Raw genomic sequence first — 21,357 nt, 5'->3', positions numbered from 1 at the left:
AGTGTTAAAAATGCCTGCACTTTCATCATCATCATCATTGTTCCTAAGTAGGATTTGATGTTTTCACGGCGATGAATCTGAAGATGGCTGTCTTCTGGGTTGTTTCTCCGTGAAGTCTGGTAGAAGTTTACCGACGTTTCAGAGGTTCTTGCTGCCTCCATCATCAGAGCCATCAGGGCGATCGCGGAGGCAACAAGGACCTCTGAAACGTCGGTAAATTTCTACCAGACTACTTCTGATGATGGAGGCAGCAAGGATCTCTGAAACGTCGGTAAGCTTCTACCAGACTACTTCTGATGATGGAGGCAGCAAGGACCTCTGAAACTTCGGTAAGCTTCTACCAGACTACTTCTGATGATGGAGGCAGCAAGAACCTCTGAAACGTCGGTAAGCTTCTACCAGACTACTTCTGATGATGGAGGCAGCAAGGACCTCTGAAACGTCGGTAAATTTCTACCAGACTACTTCTGATGATGGAGGCAGCAAGGACCTCTGAAACGTCGGTAAGCTTCTACCAGACTACTTCTGATGATGGAGGCAGCAAGGACCTCTGAATCGTCGGTAAGCTTCTACCAGACTACTTCTGATGATGGAAGCAGCAAGGACCTCTGAAACGTCGGTAAGCTTCTACCAGACTACTTCTGATGATGGAGGCAGCAAAGACCTCTGAAACGTCGGTAAACTTCTACCAGACTACTTCTGATGATGGAAGCAGCAAGGACCTCTGAAACATCGGTAAGCTTCTAGCAGACTACTTCTGATGATGGAGGCAGCAAGGACCTCTGAAACGTCGGTAAGCTTCTACCAGACTACTTCTGATGATGGAAGCAGCAAGGACCTCTGAAACGTCGGTAAGCTTCTACCAGACTACTTCTGATGATGGAGGCAGCAAAGACCTCTGAAACGTCGGTAAGCTTCTACCAGACTACTTCTGATGATGGAGGCAGCAAGGACCTCTGAAATGTCGTTAAACTTCTACCAGGATACACGGGGCAACAATCCAGAAGACAGCCATCATCATTGTTCCTACTGTTCTATCGTTACCATTGCTACTACTATATCTTATTGTCACGGATATTAAATTTTACATAAGTATCTTTCCTACGTATCACTTCTAAAGTACGTGAATTAGTAGTATAATCTTCTTTGAGAATAAATTGGATGAAAATCCAATCACATCAACTTCTGGTTCAGTGAGACGGAAAGTTCTGATTGTGGCAAGACTGTGGCGAGAGTGACATCGATTGTGTCCAACTGCTGTTACTTCCAGCTCCCCCACTTTCAAAATCCAGACTTTTCCTTCCTATGCTATTGGGTCTACGGCACTGTATCGGTCCTTACTCTTGTCGGTATTTCAAAATTGTATCTGCCATGATTGTGGAGACGCGAGGAACCTCTTAGTTTACACTCATAATGTTTACAGAACGGGTCTGCAGCATTTCTGAAGCGTTTTACGGCTTCAAATATATAGTTCCCTGTCTTTATATTGTGGAAGGAAGATTAAACAATATTTTGGGTTGTTGCGACGTATAGTCTGGTACACATTTACAGACGAAAACCTGAACTCACACAAAAAATATTTTGCTTGAGAATTGCTGAGAAATCCGCCCTGTAGCCTTTCAACAGAATAGGTCTACACGATAACTTACAAACAAACTGAAAATTCTCTGGATATCGAAATCGAAGGTTCGACACAGTAACACCAAGTCAAAAATGGACACGAACCTCAGCTAATTTCATTCCCCTAATAGCCTTGTAAGCCTGGGGTCCCGGGTTCAATTCCCGGTGGTGCTCAAATTTATAACTTGTGTTGGGCAAGGCCGTGGTCTAGGCAACACAGAGTTTTCCTCCGTGGCATCCCAACAATTACTCCATTCACACACAGAAGAAGGCAATGGCAAACCACTTCTGGATCATCTGCCAAGAACGTATATGAACAGGTCCCAATCCGAGAAAAGGATGGAAGGATCCTGTTCATATGGACCTGTCGTCAGACAGAACACTAAATAATAATAAGATGAGGTGGTCTAGCGGTTAGAACGCTGGCCTTGTAATCCTGGGGTCTCGGGTTCGAATTTATAACTTGTGTTGGGCAAGGCCGTGGTCTAGGCAACACGGAGTTTTCCTCCGGGGGCTTCCCCGGTTTCTCCGTGGCATCCCAACAATTACTCCATTCACACACAGAAGAAGGCAATGGCAAACCACTTCTGGATCATCTGCCAAGAACGTATATGAACAGGTCCCAGTCCGAGAAAAGGATGGAAGGATCCTGTTCATATGGACCTGTCGTCAGACAGAACACTAAATAATAATAAGATGAGGTGGTCTAGCGGTTAGAACGCTGGCCTTGTAATCCTGGGGTCTCGGGTTCGAATTTATAACTTGTGTTGGGCAAGGCCGTGGTCTAGGCAACACGGAGTTTTCCTCCGGGGGCTTCCCCGGTTTCTCCGTGGCATCCCAACAATTACTCCATTCACACACAGAAGAAGGCAATGGCAAACCACTTCTGGATCATCTGCCAAGAACGTATATGAACAGGTCCCAGTCCGAGAAAAGGATGGAAGGATCCTGTTCATATGGACCTGTCGTCAGACAGAACACTAAATAATAATAAGATGAGGTGGTCTAGCGGTTAGAACGCTGGCCTTGTAATCCTGGGGTCTCGGGTTCGAATTTATAACTTGTGTTGGGCAAGGCCGTGGTCTAGGCAACACGGAGTTTTCCTCCGGGGGCTTCCCCGGTTTCTCCGTGGCATCCCAACAATTACTCCATTCACACACAGAAGAAGGCAATGGCAAACCACTTCTGGATCATCTGCCAAGAACGTATATGAACAGGTCCCAGTCCGAGAAAAGGATGGAAGGATCCTGTTCATATGGACCTGTCGTCAGACAGAACACTAAATAAAATAAATATAGAGGGGTGTGTATATTGAAACCTATCGGTCAACACACACAACACTGGTAACGCCATTAAGTTCATATCCAGAAAGACACTTCTCTAAAATCTAGAAAAAAAACTACCCTCCACAGAATAAGACACAATTCACATAGGGTAAATGGGGTTAAATACGAGCATAGTTAAGGGCACTTGTAAAATTTGGACTTTAAGTTCAGGAAAAAAGGATGCAGAGAGAATGGTCATTTATCGAAGGCCTTTATCTACTTCCAGCATCAATATGATATACAGAAGGTTAAATCGGTTTGTCTTACAACCAAAAATGCTTATCCCACCACAGCCGTACCACTTCTTCAGAGTGCCAACAGCATGAGCGCTGTTCCATGAAATTCCACTGGGTAAAACACACGAGAAAAAACTAAAGGTGTTCGTATTATCTGCAGTGCTCATATTTGTCCGAATCCCCGTACCTCAGAATACGCACATAACACGACTACGATAAAAGACTATAATCTAAGAATGTATAACTCGAAGCCCAGAGCATATTTCATATTTTAATTATTTTAGAATAGAAGGTTAATTATTTTAATTAATGTTAATTAAGTTAATTGATCACATCAACCGATGTAATGGTATAGTTTATGTAATAAGTTAGGAACCTGAAGATGAACCAGAGGGTTCGAAACATGTCGTCTATCAATGTGAAGTAAAATACGTGCATGAACTTATAAAGGTTATACATTTTTTGTGAGGAGATAAAGCATTTGGTAGCCGATCATTACATACAATGTATAGGAAATTCCACCACCTAATTCCTGAATACCGAGTCACAATGGTAAATTCTGGCAAAGAGGAGATTACGATAGATTTAATTTTCTTTAAAATTAAGGACGCATTGAGAGCCACGCCAATCATTTGCTCATCTATGTTGATGTGACGTTTGAAAATTTTAGCAGAGAGTGTACACGATTCTCCCCAATCTGAATGTCGGCCAGCTGTTACCCCTCGACAGGGGATGATGATGATGACCCACCCTTCAATGCTAGGACTGCCAACCTAGCAGGTTCATCTTTCTACCACTTGTACAGAAAAGACAGCTGCCTTCTTAATACAGCGTCGTTTTACTAGCAACGACAGAAGAATCAAACAAGCCACAAGACCAGAATTTGATGCTCGATCAGAAATAGTTCTTAAATTTATTAAAGACGTTTCTCACTTGATTATATTCGAAGATCCAGATACAAAGTTTAAATCTACCATCCACCTAACAAAATCCAGTAGCCCACAGTCTAGCAATATTCTCAACAAGAACGATTTCATACAAAACGTTAAGAATCACAAGTGTTAAATGTAAACACGAGACGATAATAGTAACAAATTCATATACGTATCTGCAGTACAGATATTACTTAGTGGGAGTACATTTCAGCGCGTGTTCTGGGAGTAAATATCAAACCTATCTGTCTTAAAGATTTCGTTCTTTGAATGAGACTAGGGCAGAGAGCCTAATCCGTGAAATGGTACATCTCGATTTGTCACGCGTGTCAATTATTTCGCCCGTGGATCCGTGGTTCAATTCACGAAGTCTCGAATGACAAGATAATTTACAAGGATGTACAAGAAACCTATAACGGCCTATTTTAAAGTACAAGCCCTAAATTTTCAGATTAAACTAAAATCACGTAAAACCCTAGACTACCAGAACATCGGGTCCTGCGAGCAATCGAATACGAACACATGAGGGCGAAACACCACTTTGAATCAGAAAATTAAAAACTCTGCTTATTTATATTTATTCCATCTGCATTAATTTTCTAACTCGTGGCAATTTTCTAGTACAGAAATTTACAGTTATAAAAACAAGGACGGTGATAATGTATTATCAATAAGAAAGAGATACATCTGACATTTTGTGATAATGAGACACAACGAACATCATTTTTTGGGTTATTTTCCTTTCTTCAGGAAGGTTATGAGGCCACTACGTTGTCTGTGTGTGTGTGTTCCTTTTAAACTTTTGAGAGAAAAAAACTGACCGATTTTTACGAAGTTTTGTATGAGGGTTATGCCACCAGAGACCATTCAAACTTCGTACTTTCCCATTCCCTACAGTCGATAATAAAAACATGACGCAGATTATAAATATAACTACAAATTACGTGAAATATCGCTTGTAAGCCAACGATTACAAACTTTGAACTTATATTCCACAGAAGAAATATAGAAACTCTGTATAGGCTAAGTGAAGAACATTCTGTGATATGTTTAAAACTGAAAGCGAAAAATACAGAACATACGATCCGAATCGAATCCGACAGCATAACCATCTACATAGGGTCACAGCGCCCCCAGGCATGAGCAACAGGTCAGGTTAAAAACTCATATTACTACCTAAACACAAAACCAGCAGCACAAATTTCGCACAAGTAGAAATCTGGACAAGAGGAAAGTGGGTTTAGGATTTGTGCCCCGAAAATCCTTGTGTGAAATTTGAAGCACAAACACATCCCCAGTGACGCGGTGTTTTCATAATACGATTGCACTGAACTGCAATAGTGAAAACGAGGAGCTCCCATCTGTCCGAATGTCCCGGAAATACAATTTCAGTTCGTATCTGCCGAATACACGAAATAAAACTTCACATTTTCCTCAAAACCGGTTCACCGTAAGAAAATTTCGATGCGTCATATAAACACTTCAAAAAATAACACATTATTACTAAATCTGGGCAATGTTCCTTTGACATGAGGTATATTTCATCCAAAAAGTAAGTAAAATTACACAACATTTCAAAATTTCAGAGAAAATTATTACCATACCTTAATCTTCACAGATATTTACATGTAATTATGCAGTAACCTATTTTTTATAAAACTAAAAGATCAGCACATAAAGAAATTTTTTTTTCCATCTTTTCGCGTGTCATCCATCTACCGCCGTGGTTAGGAATGCGTGGAGTTGTACATCCACTCCCCATATGTCTGCATGGAGCGGTGTTTACTTACGTGTCAGACCTAATATAAAACATACTGTTCCCATATTCAGGGTCGAGGGCGGTTTAGTCCTAAAGATGGAGGCAGTATGTCCTCCGAAACGTCAGTATCTACCTATAAGTCCACACGGAGTTAAAACCTAGAAGCCCAACATCGACACTAAAAAAACTTGTCTCGTCACTGCAATAACTTAACCTAAATGCCAGTGAGCTATGAAAAATCACAAACAGAGCGTGTGAACTCCATTGGATCGCCAGGCGACTTCCGAGGATCCAGTCACATCAGACTCCTGAAGATGGGGGACAGAGTTTCTTCCCGAAACGTCGGTTTACTACGGTAACCAGCTAACGCGGCTGATTGCCCGAGAAAATTTTATTTGTATGGTCGTTAAGTTTACGATCATACTGATCAAAACGAAAAGTCCCAAGTAAAAGATCGAAACTGCGATCTCCGCTTTGATAGACATTTTATTAATACGTCATCAGAAGTCTGGTGGGAGTTCCGTCAGGGCTGCCAATCACACGGAATCAACGAGATATAATCTTTCATTTCCCTCCCGTCGCTGGAGTAGATTACAGTGGTGAATGTTGTAGCACTCCAAAGAATTTGCAGGTGGGGGTGGGGGGGGGGGTAGATATCTCCAAAAACAGATAAAAACTGTGGCTCGCGTGCTGCTGTTCTTTTGTTCCCCGTGTCGTCTAGCAGACGAACCAATAACGGCTTCTCTAGTTTCTCCCACAGTTATCTGACAAGTGACCTAGTTTCGTCGTACAGGATTCGATAGCCTCTTGCAACTGATGTAACTATTCTTGTTATTTCTTGAAATACTATCCGATGGTTGAACATCACTATAAGACGAAAGCTCGCAAACGACCATGAACCAGTTCCCCATCAAAATGTTTGGTCTTCAAAGTGCATGTGTTACGAGGTTTCCCCACCACAATTCTGTATGCATTTCTTGATTTACACATTCCAAGCATATCTTAACATTCTTGGAAATAGCTATCCAAACAATACGATGTGGCATATATTCACGTTTCGATCGCATGAAACCTTCTTCAGGTTCGATGTGTCTACGTGGTCATTGCATATGTGTGTAAAAGTGACAGTTGAAATAAACATCAAACATCAAAAGAATAATTTACGGGGATGCTGCGTCATAGAATCGAATTACTTCGTCCCTCTTAGATCCGAATAACTTCTCGATCACTTTGCTTCAAGTCATTTGCCGTTTGCATTCTTCTCTAAGAGTAAGAGTCAACTTTTCACAACAGTAAGACACAGTTTCTTTAACCTCATTCTGTTCTTAATCTGATTACGAACATTATTTCCACTTATTTCTTCATTGTCCGCAGAAACATTTTGAAGCATTTTCAAATTATGTATTACCTTCAGTTACTTTCAATACGATTTCTCTTCAGATGTTTTTGTTGTTGTAACAGACATTAACATTCTGGCTCATTCTCGCTGTTGCATTGTGCGCTTACAGTCTGGCATGTGTTCTACAGTGCTGCTCTCTGTGCTGCCTTGCTTTAATCAGTGAACAGAAGAACATCTGCCTGACAAAAACAGGCTCCAAATCTCGGTGCTCCCGCACCTGCCTCGGCCTGTCGCCACCTGCCGCAACACTGCGGAACCCACGCATTCACTACCTGCCGAGCTCCGATGAGGACAATATGGCAACCGACCGAAAGACTGTTGCATCAACATGCCATATCACTAGAGATACCAAAATTGTAATACTACCTAATATAAAGAATACCAATATGGCTGTGGTGCGAAATTCTAAGATAGGATCAACATTCTGGTCATTAAGTTTAGTGCTGTGATAGTTATTTGAAAAGTGCGCGAGATTTATTGAATAAATTCTACGGCCAAACAGAAAATGACAACATGGTGAACGCGCGAAGCGTCTGCTTTGATTAATCAAGTGACGTGTTATAAACACATCTGTATGAAATATCTTGGTCTCGTTTCGTTCCGTTGTCATGACTGTGAAGCTGTAAAATTCCTGTCTAGAAGAGGCTTCACATTCTTCATTTAATGAAGAGATGTCATAGGGAGGACAGCATCACACTCAAGGTTAGACTCTGCGTTTGTACTTACCGGAACGACCTCATTTTACTACATTCATTTCGATTAACAATCAAATTATAGAGATCAAGAAATATTGGGCGTGTCGCTGGGATGAGGGAAACAAAAATACGTACAGAGATTTTGATGAGGAAAGTTCTTAGAAAACAGCCACTAGGATAACCTAAAAGACGACAGAAATGAAGAATCTGAGATTATGAGGATGTGGATTGGACTGAGCAGGCCTGGATAAGGATATGGAAGTTAGTTACATTGCTCTGTAATTTTATTAGCAGTGTTGCCACCTTCGGGGTCTGTTTCCATCATCAGTAATTACGAATACCAGTCAGTCAGCCGGTGCGCGAGTCAATAAATCAGTCAGAATAATTTAAATCACGGTGGTAACCACATACACCACCTACTTTAACATTTAACAGCTCCGAATTTAATTCACTTCTCCAGACAGCGTTAACCAAGTGACATAAGTAACGGAAGAACATGTTTTCTTTGAGGTACGGCCTGAGTTTTTAAACCCTCTGAAACAAGCACACAGATGGTCGTAATTTTATCAGATACGCCATCGCCTGCCCTCAGTTGGCAGCACTGCAGTCCATTATACCAAAGCCTCGTCCCGAAGTTTGTGATAAAGACAGGAGAGTGAGAGGCGATTTGTTGTGATATTCGCCCCACAACACTCTCCTACCCCAGATGCTCAGCTGTGGTCTTCCTCAGACCCCTCAGATTTACGTCGGCCGTAAGAATTCATTTCTTTAATAAACGATTATACATCAACTAAAGCCATGGATACCAAGAAACATGGTATTAATGGCGGCATTCTTCGCGTGTATTCACGATTATTGACAGTGAGTTACAGACACACACTGTCCTATGTACTACTCTTCTCTAGACCAGTGGTATTCAACATTTTTTTGTTCGCCACGGTGGTCTAGCGGTTAGAAAGCTGGCCTTGTAATCCTGGGGTCTCGGGTTCGACTCCCGGCGGTGCCCGAATTTATAACTTGTGTTGGGCAAGGCCGTGGTCTGGGCAACACGGAGTTTTCCTCCGGGGGCTTCCCCGGTTTCTCCGTGGCATCCCAACAATTACTCCATTCACACACAGAAGAAGGCAATGGCAAACCACTTCTGGATCATCTGCCAAGAACGTATATGAACAGGTCCCAGTCCGAGAAAAGGATGGAAGGATCCTGTTCATATGAACCCGACGTCAGACAGAACACTAAATAAATAAATAAATAAATATAGCCCCAGATATAATTTCTCTTCGACTCTGTACCCCCAAAGTTGTTGGCGTATAATTCAAGTTATACATAGTATATATTCTACATATAAAATAAATTAAATAAATTACATTACTGATTATTCAGTGTTTATCATAAAATAATATATATTTTTTTAAATTTCACGTACCCCCTAAGATGTCTTCGCGTACCCCCAGGGGTACGCGACGACCACTGCTCTAGACTTCCATCAACTTAGCCTGGCTACAATTGATATGTGCTCTGATTGGCTGTTGAACAAGTAATTACTTCTGGAATAAAACTTATTAAACGAACCTGCGTGTCAGGCAGACAGAGTGCCCGAAATGAGAATGGAAAACGTGACAGTTTTGATTTTTGGGTTATAGTAAAAATTAAGTGACACGTACCAGTAAACAATTCCTAAGCGTCTGACTGAAACCTTATTTAGCTATATGCCTGTGTAATCCTTTGGAACCCAATGGTAACTACGCGTCCCACCTGCTCCAATATTCAGTAAATCTTCGTTTTGTGTTTATGGGTTTTGTATGAGTCTCACTGTAAACATCGATTACTTGTTTAAACAGCATTAACCAGTTATCTTGGTACTGTTGAAGAGCTGTGTTTTCTTTTCGACATGAATTTAACCTTTGTTTATATTACTAGGGCAGAACGCTCCTTTCGGAGCTCCTCGGAGGGGTTGGTCAAGTTTTTAAAAAGCAACCAACCCCTTCGGGGGGGTTGGTTGCGTTTTAAAATCTTGAGTAAGACACTAAACTCGGCATTGTTGTGTTCCACAACAATGCCTAGTTTGTTTATAGTTGACATTGTTGATGACGTAATTTATTGACGACGACGAAATCACAAATTTTTATAGTAACATTTAAACGGGTTTCTGTTCCAGAGGGTTAAATCACAAACACAGTTTCAATTAATAGCATCTTAAACGCTTAATAATTATTATTCTATTATTAAATTGTTAGTCAGATTTTAATCTTGACACTAGTAATAGCACAGAAGAACATGTAACACATCCAAATATAATAATATAACCTTGTAAAAGGCAAGATAACGTATATACTGTAATGAATATATCATTTAGATTTATATTAACAGTGTGTTCTCTGTTATGAAACATTATTCAGTGAAAGTATGCAGCGAGCGAAAGTTCATAAAGAATTCATTAACAAACCCGCTGAATATTTTCGTACGAGGCAACTAGGACGTCATACAAGACAAAAATCAATGTAAAACAGCAGATGGCTGTGATAATAAAAATAGTATTTTTGTTTCGAGCCCGCAAAGTAGCAGATAAAAATTCTGCCTGTAGATGAATCATTTACATATTTAATTACGGAAAAAACAATTATATTTAATTATCAAAAGCCACTGCGAAGTGAGGACTTCGCTGACAATGTTAAAAACCACTTATTGAAATACTACAGAAGTAAATATTAACTTTACAAAACAGATTAAAGTAATTGCGTCTCTAACAGTGCTGACTTGCTTGTGTTCATAGGCATGAATCAAACATTAAAAGTATTGAACGTTTGTATTCTGCCAATCAGCACAACGCATAATACCGATACGTAATTTTGAATAGTCCGAATGCTTCATAACCGGAAATAAAATTTGTTGGTAAAAAAATTGTTTAGGTGTCAGCAATGATGGGAATTCAGAAACGTCAGGAAAGCGCAATGAATTAGCTGGAGATGTTTGAGGTGTCATACCAACCATAAAATGTTATTTGTGTAGCAACAGAAAGATTTCACAAAAAAATTGAAGACACTAAACGAGGTAATAAAAGTTGTCAATTTTGACAAAACTTCCTTTTATATATTAACGTATTTGAACGTACTTTATGCATTTTTTTATACTAGGGCAGAACGCTCCTTTCGGAGCTCCTCGGAGGGGTTGGACAAGTTTTTAAAGAGCAACCAACCCCTTCAAGGGGGTTTGTTGCGTTTTAAAATCTTGTGTAAGAAACTAAACTAAACCCCCCGAATGGAGGGTTAAAACTCTTGAACAACCCCCCCTTCGGGGGTTGGGGGTTGGTTGCGTTTTAAAATCTTGAGTAAGAAACTAAACTAAACTCCCCTCCGAATGGGGGGTTAAAACTCTTGAACAACCACCATTTCGGGGGTTGGGGCTTGGTTGCGTTTTAAAATCTTGTGTAAGAAACTAAACTAAACCCCCCGAATGAAGGGTTAAAACTCTTGAACAACCCCCCCCCCTTCGGGGGTTGGGGGTTGGTTGCGTTTTAAAATCTTGAGTAAGAAACTAAACTAAACCCCCCGAATGGAGGGTTAAAACTCTTGAACAACCCCCCCTTAGGGGGTTGGGGGTTGGTTGCGTTTTAAAATCTTGAGTAAGAAACTAAACTAAACCCCCCGAATGGAGGGTTAAAACTTTTGAACAACCCCCCCTTCGGGGGTTGGGGGTTGGTTGCGTTTTAAAATCTTGAGTAAGAAACTAAACTAAACTCCCCTCCGAATGGGGGGTTAAAACTCTTTAACAACCCCCCCTTCGGGGGGGGGGTTGCGTTTTAAAATCTTGTGTAAGAAACTAAACTAAACCCCCCGAATGGAGGGTTAAAACTCTTGAACAACCACTCCTTCGGGGGTTGGGGCTTGGTTGCGTTTTAAAATCTTGTGTAAGAAACTAAACTAAACCCCCCGAATGAAGGGTTAAAACTCTTGAACAACCCCCCCTTAGGGGGTTGGGGCTTGGTTGCGTTTTAAAATCTTGAGTAAGAAACTAAACTAAACCCCCCGAATGGAGGGTTAAAACTCTTGAACAACCACCCCTTCGGGGGTTGGGGGTTGGTTGCGTTTTAAAATCTTGAGTAAGAAACTAAACTAAACCCCCCGAATGGAGGGTTAAAACTCTTGAACAACCCCCCCTTAGGGGGTTGGGGCTTGGTTGCGTTTTAAAATCTTGTGTAAGAAACTAAACTAAACCCCCAGAATGGAGGGTTAAAACTCTTGAACAACCACCCCTTCGGGGGTTGGGGGTTGGTTGCGTTTTAAAATCTTGAGTAAGAAACTAAACTAAACTCCCCTCCGAATGGGGGGTTAAAACTCTTTAACAACCCCCCTTCGGGGGGGGGGTTGCGTTTTAAAATCTTGTGTAAGAAACTAAACTAAACCCCCCGAATGGAGGGTTAAAACTCTTGAACAACCACCCCTTCGGGGGTTGGGGGTTGGTTGCGTTTTAAAATCTTGAGTAAGAAACTAAACTAAACCCCCCGAATGGAGGGTTAAAACTCTTGAACAACCCCCCCTTAGGGGGTTGGGGCTTGGTTGCGTTTTAAAATCTTGTGTAAGAAACTAAACTAAACCCCCCGAATGGAGGGTTAAAACTTTTGAACAACCCCCCCTTAGGGGGTTGGGGGTTGGTTGCGTTTTAAAATCTTGAGTAAGACACTAAACTCGGCATTGTTAGGTTCCACAACAATGCCGAGTAAACAAATATAACGTAGCATTGTTTGATGACGTCATTTTTTGACGACGACAAATCACAAATTTTTATAGTAGATCTGAATAACATGAATTTGAGCGTACACGGAGAGTTGTAACCCTTTTTTGAAGTTCATGACAAAATGTAAACCAAAATTACAAAATTAGACTTCTGGCCAAAACGAGTCTGTGTGAATCAGTTGCAGTACGGAAATAGATCCAGTTTCCGAAGGAAAATGTGTTCTCTACCATCGCCAGATCCCTTTTAGAATTAAAACGACCTTGTTGAACTTCCATGCGACACCCCTTTTGGGGTCAACTTTCCATCCAACACAACTCATTAAACGTGGGTGCGTGTGAAAGATGAGAACACTGAAGTATTTAAATGCAATTCTCCCCAACGCATTTATGTGAGCGGACTTTTCCCCAGTTGTTTTATATTTGCGCTTAAGATTATCCACCACTGATCTTGACATTCGGACCGCAATATTAACAACGCAACATAATCCAGCTCATTAATAAGAATGTTTTTAATCTATTGTTTCATTGCATATTTTGTCTGATAGTGAAAAACTGGGAAATTAAGTCATTTTCAGTCAACAAAACACTTTCATGGACAGTCACGGGCACGAAGTATTTTGACTCAAGTTATCTATACTATAGTATGGTATTCAACCTGGGGTACGCGTACCCCCGGGGGTACGAGAAGACATCTTAGGGGGTACGTGAAATATTAAAAAAAATATATTATTTTATGATAAACACTTAATAATCAGTAATGTAATTTACTTAATTTATTTTAGATGTAGATTATATACTATGTATAACTTGAATTATACACCAACGACTTTGGGGGTACAAAGTTGAAGAGAAATTATGTCTGGGGGTACGCGAACAAAAAAAGGTTGAATACCACTGGTCTATAGTATTCCTCTATCAATCAAGCAAATTGCTGGAAGATATGCTTATCATGAAATAGGCCACAGCATTTCATTTTCACTCATTCATTCATTCATTCGTGATAATGAGTCTCATCACCCTGATGATGGAAGCGTCAAGCACCTCCGAAACGTCGGTACACTTTTCCAGACTGCACGGTAAAACATCCCATGAGACAGAGATCTTCTCACTCGTCGCTCTGAGAACCTCAAATCTCACCAAGCGAAATTATATATCTCGCAGGTTGCATAACGTCTCTGTACCAACTGAAAGTTACGTAACACCGAATGAGACGTGGTCGGGCTTAGAAAAGACTAATATCGGATTGGTTGTAGCTATTCCTATGCGTTTTGCTGCATTAACTGAGGAATATATGAAAATCTCATGATAACTCGTGCTTCGTCGATTAAAAATAACTGCTCACCTCCTCAAATCAGCTGCTATTAAAGCCTGCGTGCCTCAGTGAACTAAATAAAAATGATGATAAGACTGAGGAAAAACACGACAATCTCAGTCAGTGTACGAGCTGGATTCGCTAACCGCGGCTTGTGGTTCCTAGGTTACACATCCTACAATGAACAGGGAAGATTCCCGCGATGCTACCGTTAAGGATCACTGCACTGAGCATCGTGATGGCAAAATGGCCCTTAAGGCTGTACGGTGGACCAGGTGCGATGAGTCCCCCTTCTCTCATTTATCAAACCGCCCCTCTGAAGATGGGGGCTGCTGTGCCACTAGGAACGCGCGGCCTGGTAGCTAGTTAGAATCCCGCTCGGCGTGTGGAATAATGTATCATCCTGTGGAGACAAAAGCCTTGCGATCGGCTGAGCAGTACTACCAAATATCGAGAAAAAAATCACATTACTGAGCCGGACAACCCTAATCACAAGTGCCAAGAGGGATGAAATCAAGAAGAATAATAATAAGAAGAAGAAGTATTTCAAATAAGTGAGAATATAGGCATAGGACTATGATAAAACAAGGCACTAGAACTTTTAAACCCATATCGTGAAGGATAAAGATTAATCTATAGTCGCAGTTGAATGGAGTTCATAAGCTTGGCTGCATAATCAAGACATTTTGGGGGAGACCAGTGCCAATAAAATATTTTATAGAGCACGTACAAATTTGAGTTCGCCGTGTCGAGGTAAATTAACGAGGTACAAACTCATTTAAATAGAGAATAAAGAAAACCCCCTGAAGAGACTATTTAATAGCTGACACCGGGAAAAGTCAACAAGTCCTTAATTCCTAGTCTGTTTGATAAAGATGGCGGTGATACCGATTGAGACACGCGAAATTATTGGAATTTCTTTCTTACTGACATAATTACGCCTTTTTCAGCATGGGAATAAATGGGCCTTTCACAAATTGCACTCTTCACCAGATAGGCTGCTATTAGAATGATTAAAGTACATAAAGCTACAGCCGGAAAACATAAACGAAAGATACAATTTAGAAGATCTAAATTTAAATGGGAGGATAACATCAAATTGGACATTAAATAAGTAGGTGTGAGGTGGGCTCATTTGACTCAGAACACAGGTTTGTGGCGATTTGTTAAACACGGCAATGAAAAGGCGAGTAATATCTGCATCAGCTGAGTGGCCATTAACTTCTTAAGGAGCACTTTGTTAGTTAGTTAATTAGTTAATTCACTACGTATTTAACTCTCCATTTAGTCAGAATTTGACGGAATTTTTCCTAACATAATACCAATGAAATTCTGTACGCGTTTTGTGTGTGCAGACTGTACCTACTTTTCCTGAGCCCAGCACCACACACACTGACTGTACAAGTTCACGGATCTGCGACACGGGGAACTGTTTATTTATATAAACGATTATAAAACTTTTCCCGATTCCTTCTACTGTATCAAAGTTCAAACGCGTAGAGACGTGGAAGTTTAATGAAAGCCGGACTATTTTTCAGAGTTATCATGAATGACAACAAAACAAACAAACAAACAAACACACGTAATCATGACATTGTAACGACGTGATAATTCAGAACATCGAGTTTACAACCGGAGGTCCGCGATCTCCCTTTCCAAACTCATAATTTAGAGGTTATGAGTGGTCTGAGTCAACGTAATTGGTAGCAGTGTAATGGAATCGATGTTCATCTGTTCGGATCGATAGTAGTGGCGGCCATTGTTACAAGAGTGGAGGAACCCACACGCAGGGGGAAGAACATTCTTCCAGTCTCCATTCCACTACTTTATTTTCTCACATCCCTCCCCACTTTTCCTCTTCGCCACTTCAGATGCTCAAAAGACACTTGTCTTTTTGTTCTATAATCTCTGTTATGCCTCTCAAATGTGAATGTGTTAGGTGGCATTTTTAATATGCGTTGACGCGAACACACCCACAGACGCTCACATTTACAGCAACTTCTTATTGAATGAAATAAATCTATATTGAGAAGAATTTTAGTATCTAATATCCACAGAAGTGAATGTAAACAGATGACGTTTCCTTGGTAACAACAATTCCGAGTAAAGTGTTCCCTAGGTACACTTGTTACACTTTTTCGTTCCCCTTTTCTGCCGAATGACCCTTCCTTATAGACGTATTTACGTCAAAAGAATACAAAATGTTGTTGACAACGTCGACCATTTAAAGGGATGTGCTTTAAATTACTTGCAAAGCGCTGTACGTGAGCCAAATTTGAATAATTCAGAACACTGATCACAAGAACAGCGTTGCCTGCCCGAGTTTCCTACCATCCACTCTAACCTACTCCCTACGCACACCCCAGCATCACCACCGGGTACGCCTGTGTGCTGACACACCCATTTCCGCATCAGTTATAACCAGGTACTGATCACGGATAATTATCCAGCTTTGGTGATGGAGGGTTGGTTTAAACTGTAGTATCTATCGGGGGTCTCAGTGGTTCCCTGTATTTCTTAGATTAGTTATTTTAAGTCCTAATCTAGCATCCTCACAAACGTTTGAATTATACATGAGACATCAGTTTGCTGAAAATGTCCATAGAGTTAAACTACCTGTGTTACAATTCAGGGAATAGATTCAAGGTTAATTTGGCACTTAACAAATTAGTAAATGTGTGCACAGTGTAATATATCTGGCGAGATCGCTCTATTTCTTCTCTAGATTCTTAATTCGTGAATGCCAACTTGTGACGATCTCTTATAAGCAGTCGGGGGCGAACTACCGAGGATATTTAGCAGAGTAGACGTTTTTCTGACGTAACAGCCAACATAATCATTTAATAAAAGTTCAGTTCTTACTTCAAAGATAAAAACAACTCGCCATGATTAAAAAAGATCAATTATTTATTTATTTATTTAGTGTTCTGTCTGACGACAGGTCCATATGAACAGGATCCTTCCATCCTTTTCTCGGACTGGGACCTGTTCATATACGTTCTTGGCAGATGATCCAGAAGTGGTTTGCCATTGCCTTCTTCTGTGTGTATGAAGTATGGAGTAATTGTTGGGATGCCACGGAGGAAAACTCCGTGTTGCCTAAACCACGGCCTTGCCCAACACAAGTTATAAATTCGGGCACCGCCGGTAATCGAACCCGAGAACCCAGGATTACAAGGCCAGCGTTCAAATCGCTAGACCACCTCATCTTATTATTATTTAATGTTCTGTCTGACTACAGGTCCATATGAACAGGATCCTTCCATCCTTTTCTCGGACTGGAACCTGTTCATATACGTTCTTGGCAGATGATCCAGAAGTGGTTTGCCATTGCCTTCTTCTGTGTGTGAATGGGATGCCACGGAGAAACCGGGGAAGCCCCCGGAGGAAAACTCCGTGTTGCCTAGACCACGGCCTTGCCCAACACAAGTTATAAATTCGGGCACCGCCGGGAATCGAACCCGACACCCCAAGATTACAAGGCCAGCGAAAAAAAAGGTGGTTGTTAGAAGAGTCAAATCTGAGTGAAAAACTGAAATTACTCGACAATTTTTCGCAAAACTCTCGAATATAATTTTTTTAAAATCCCTTCAGCCGTTCTCGAGTTGTTACATACATAAAGACAAACGGACAGACGATGTTCATTGACGTGGTGCAGGATGAAGTTGCCACCAGCAACGTCGCTGGCTTTCTCCTTTGCAGAATAGGTGTGAACATGCATTGGACATTCTCTACCGCTCGTGGGACGGGGTACGACGCGCTGTCCTTACAATTTCTGAAGCTCTACCGTCTCCTTACCATTTCCCTGTACTGGGACAAAGCCGTGCAGCTTTTTAACATGGCGACGAGATTTAGACGGCAACATTAAATGTTCAGGGGACAGAAATTTCAATGCAGAAACCAGGAATCCCGAAAAGACCAGCCGGGTAGCGTTCCATCTTAAGCACATTCTGCAGCTGTTCCATTCCTGAACTCAGCCGCCCGGGTCGAGGGCTTCAGATACGTCTTTTCTATTCATCCTTCACTCTTATGTTCAGCTTTCATTCATCAATACGTTCGAGCAAAGCGTCCTCAAGTGCGAATCTCATCTAAACAATACGCATTGCTGTCGTGATGGTTTGAGACTGTATTTCGGTAGAACTGGGCGTCTAATGCTTCCTTTTCCAATACTCGAGATGATAAATGGTCAGTGGTGTAATGATTGACGGGAAAATGGAACGACTCGGAGAAAAACTTGCCTCAGTAACACTTCGTCTATCTTAATTCCCACATAAACTGACCGCCTGAGCTATGAAAAGACAAAAAAAAAATCCGATTTCTACCACAATCCTTCCGGATTTCAGTTTCTGCTTCGTAGATTATGTTTCTGGGCTGGTTACCATAGCAACGATGTTTTAGCTGTGATTTCCGACAGTTAAAACACGGTGCGTTTAGAAGGAGTCTATTTAAAACTTTTAATTATGGCGCGGGGATTTTACGCGCGTATGAGGACATGTTTTAATAACCAAAGAGTTAACACCGTGTGTGTGAGCGCATTTACAACAAAAAACATTTCTTCGCGTGTATGAATGTGTTTCAAGAGAGAAGTTCAGTATTAGAAAAAACTACGAATTAAGTATAAATTTGTAGGTAGTTCGGGAAATGGAGACGTGGCAGACATATATAAGATCTGCAGAAGCTATTTTAATTAAAAATATGACTGGCAATAAAAATTAAATATAAGGAATCTTTAGTATTTTTGTAAAGAAATATGGAAATTTTCACTCGGAATTCATGCATACGACCGTGAGCCACGAGTCCTACGTAAAAAAGTTGAAATTGTTTAATCTATTTGTTATTTTAAATGTCCGATAGACACGGTCAGGGAAATCCTTAGCCTATACATACCAAATAAAGGTGTTGAGCAAATCGTACACGGGTACAGAAAAGGTGAAAACATGGGGACAGGAACAATTATTAGGACAGTTAGTAGAGATTCATATGAAATTAACAGATAATGAGGAAGCCACTCGTTATTTCAGATGACGGTTTGTTGCCCGTGATTGAAAAAAAAAATACATGGACAAACGGACAACTCTGAGGAAGTGAATAAAATCTCTCAAGAAGCAGTGGATTTACCAGTTGAAGGTGATTTCACAAATGAATGTAGAAATGTATCACAAGGCCAAACATCCAATAAAACATATAAAACATAAACCTGTATTTGCACTGACAAGTTTTGATTGCGTCCAAAAAAATATCAATTACAAAGGATGTTCACATTTGAACGACTTATATTACAACAGACAAAAGTTAATTCCAGCCACCACGCCACTTACAAATATCAAATCTGTGTAGATCCTGTACCGAAATTCACCTGAACAGTACATCGATATCTTTTCAGTGCTACTTACAAGCCTTTGAGGATGCAACACGAAGGATGAGAAAATTCTGGGACAAACTGATCTGTCCCAAGGATCAGATAATGGTTTTCAGAGTTTACTTAACGATGTCTGTTGCAGAATTTACAGAGCGTGTACGGTAGCTTATGGAATGGACAAGGTGGTTCCCGCTGAAGGTGAGTGAGCGCGTTCATAAACGTGCTTCCCGCTCGCGTTCTATGTATTGATCACGCAGCGCCGTGAGCCTTATGCAACCCACATAATATCGCCAGCCAACACTTGGCCCTGCTTCTACCAGGCAAGAATTCTGACCATACTCGTAGATTCATTGTGTATCGACCGGAAAATTAATAAATATCACGACATACGTACACAAACACAACAGCTGGTGCCTTAATCACAGACTTTCATGCGATCAACTCTGTTGTGTCTAGCAGACGACTGTCATGGAATCAAGTTGCAATAAGCAGGGCATGTAGAAGGAGCATGAAAGTGAAAATGCACACAGAATTTTCGTAAACGCAATTAAAACACGAAGACGTAATTTGGACTGTAATAATTGATATTACAGAAAGGCAGTTTAAAAGTATGATTTGATATGAAATGGTTTGGGGTAATGTACAATGACGGATTTTCTTCTCTTAATAACATTTATCCTCAACTTTTAACTATCATTATGATTGGTCTTCCCTGAACAATTCATATTTATCCAGAAATTAGGCCGGGCATTTCTTCATTGTATTTAATTAGCGTCTCCCCATCGCCATTTAGTAGTTCCAAATCCGACATTTCCAGAAGATTCCCGCCAAAATTCTGTATGAATTCCCACCCCCGGGCAAGTTTAGTGTTTATAAAATACCTTTCTGATACAATTATTTAGCTGGTCAAAATATTTCCAGTCATGAAACACACAAGTAAATTTATTTATTTATTTTTTATTTATTTATTTTGACTGCAAATGTCCAATTATGGGCAGATTCAATCCTATTCATACATTTACACTCTATTTCGTTCAGGATCCATGTTGATATTGTGGTCCCCCAAGTCTCTCAAATGATATTTTCTTTCCAGATTTTACAACCCATCGCCAGCTCACAAAATATCAGTGAGGACTTAAAATCCGTATCAAGCCAGTGATAATCTAAACACCAGAATGTGAGACAGTCTAATTATAAAACAGTTTAATAACAATCAGATCTCAGGGGTCAGAGGTCAGGAATGGCGGATTATGGGCACGTCCTAATCAACTGTCTTTAATTTTTAATTAAAAAATTATGTTTCTATCTATCAGTAACCATGTAAACTATTCGTGCTGAAGTACGAAGTATTTTATATCACGCTCATTAGATGTGAATAAAAAAAGCCTTCGGAACTTGAGTGTACTCTGCAGAGTACACGTTTCTAATCTTGTTTTATCCATCTTCGTCTGACATCAATATTTCATCATAAATATTATTCTGATCTGCTACCATGCTTTACAAATAGACCTACTTGAATATTTTCATATTTACAAAGCGCTTATTAGCTGTCTTTGTATGACAATTTTGTCATCATTGGTAATATCAGGACATAACACAGTAATAATAATAATAAATGTGACAGGTGTGTGTGCTCGCGTGTATGACGGTAAGTAACAGATCGTCTAAACTTGACGTTGGGTCCCAGCAACAATCATTGAGTAACAGCTTGTTCCTTTACATAGACAAATGAACATGTCAGAGATAACAGACAATATCTATATCGCGCTAAATGACAACGTGTGGTGTGCTAATCCACAGCCATTAAAATTAATAACCAGATGTGAGCTGATTTCTACAAAGCTTTATGCATCCCGCTGACTTCCTGTCAAATCGCGTCAAGTCCTCGAACTGGCCTCGTGGTTGGACGGCAGGCAGGCTCGTACTTCGAGATTTCTCGTTTCGTTTGTTTCTACATACATACCGCATTTTAAATGGTCAATTTCGA

The 21,357-nt window shown here is 40.6% G+C and overlaps 1 protein-coding gene across 2 annotated transcripts in view; it reads right to left on the bottom strand.

The window, feature by feature from the left end:
* The window catches only part of tinc (transmembrane protein tincar), a 59,433-nt gene that overhangs the window by 37,617 nt on the left and 459 nt on the right, over positions 1 to 21,357 (bottom strand). The gene's annotated exons all lie outside the window — the stretch shown is intronic.

This window comes from Zootermopsis nevadensis, unplaced genomic scaffold (genome assembly GCF_977971745.1).
Source record: "Zootermopsis nevadensis isolate Lab colony 2312 unplaced genomic scaffold, Znev_1.0 Znev_ptg000022l, whole genome shotgun sequence".
Taxonomy (NCBI): Eukaryota; Metazoa; Arthropoda; class Insecta; order Blattodea; family Termopsidae; genus Zootermopsis; species Zootermopsis nevadensis.
Note: the sequence above shows the minus strand (reverse complement) of the source record. Positions and strands in the feature narration are given on the sequence as shown.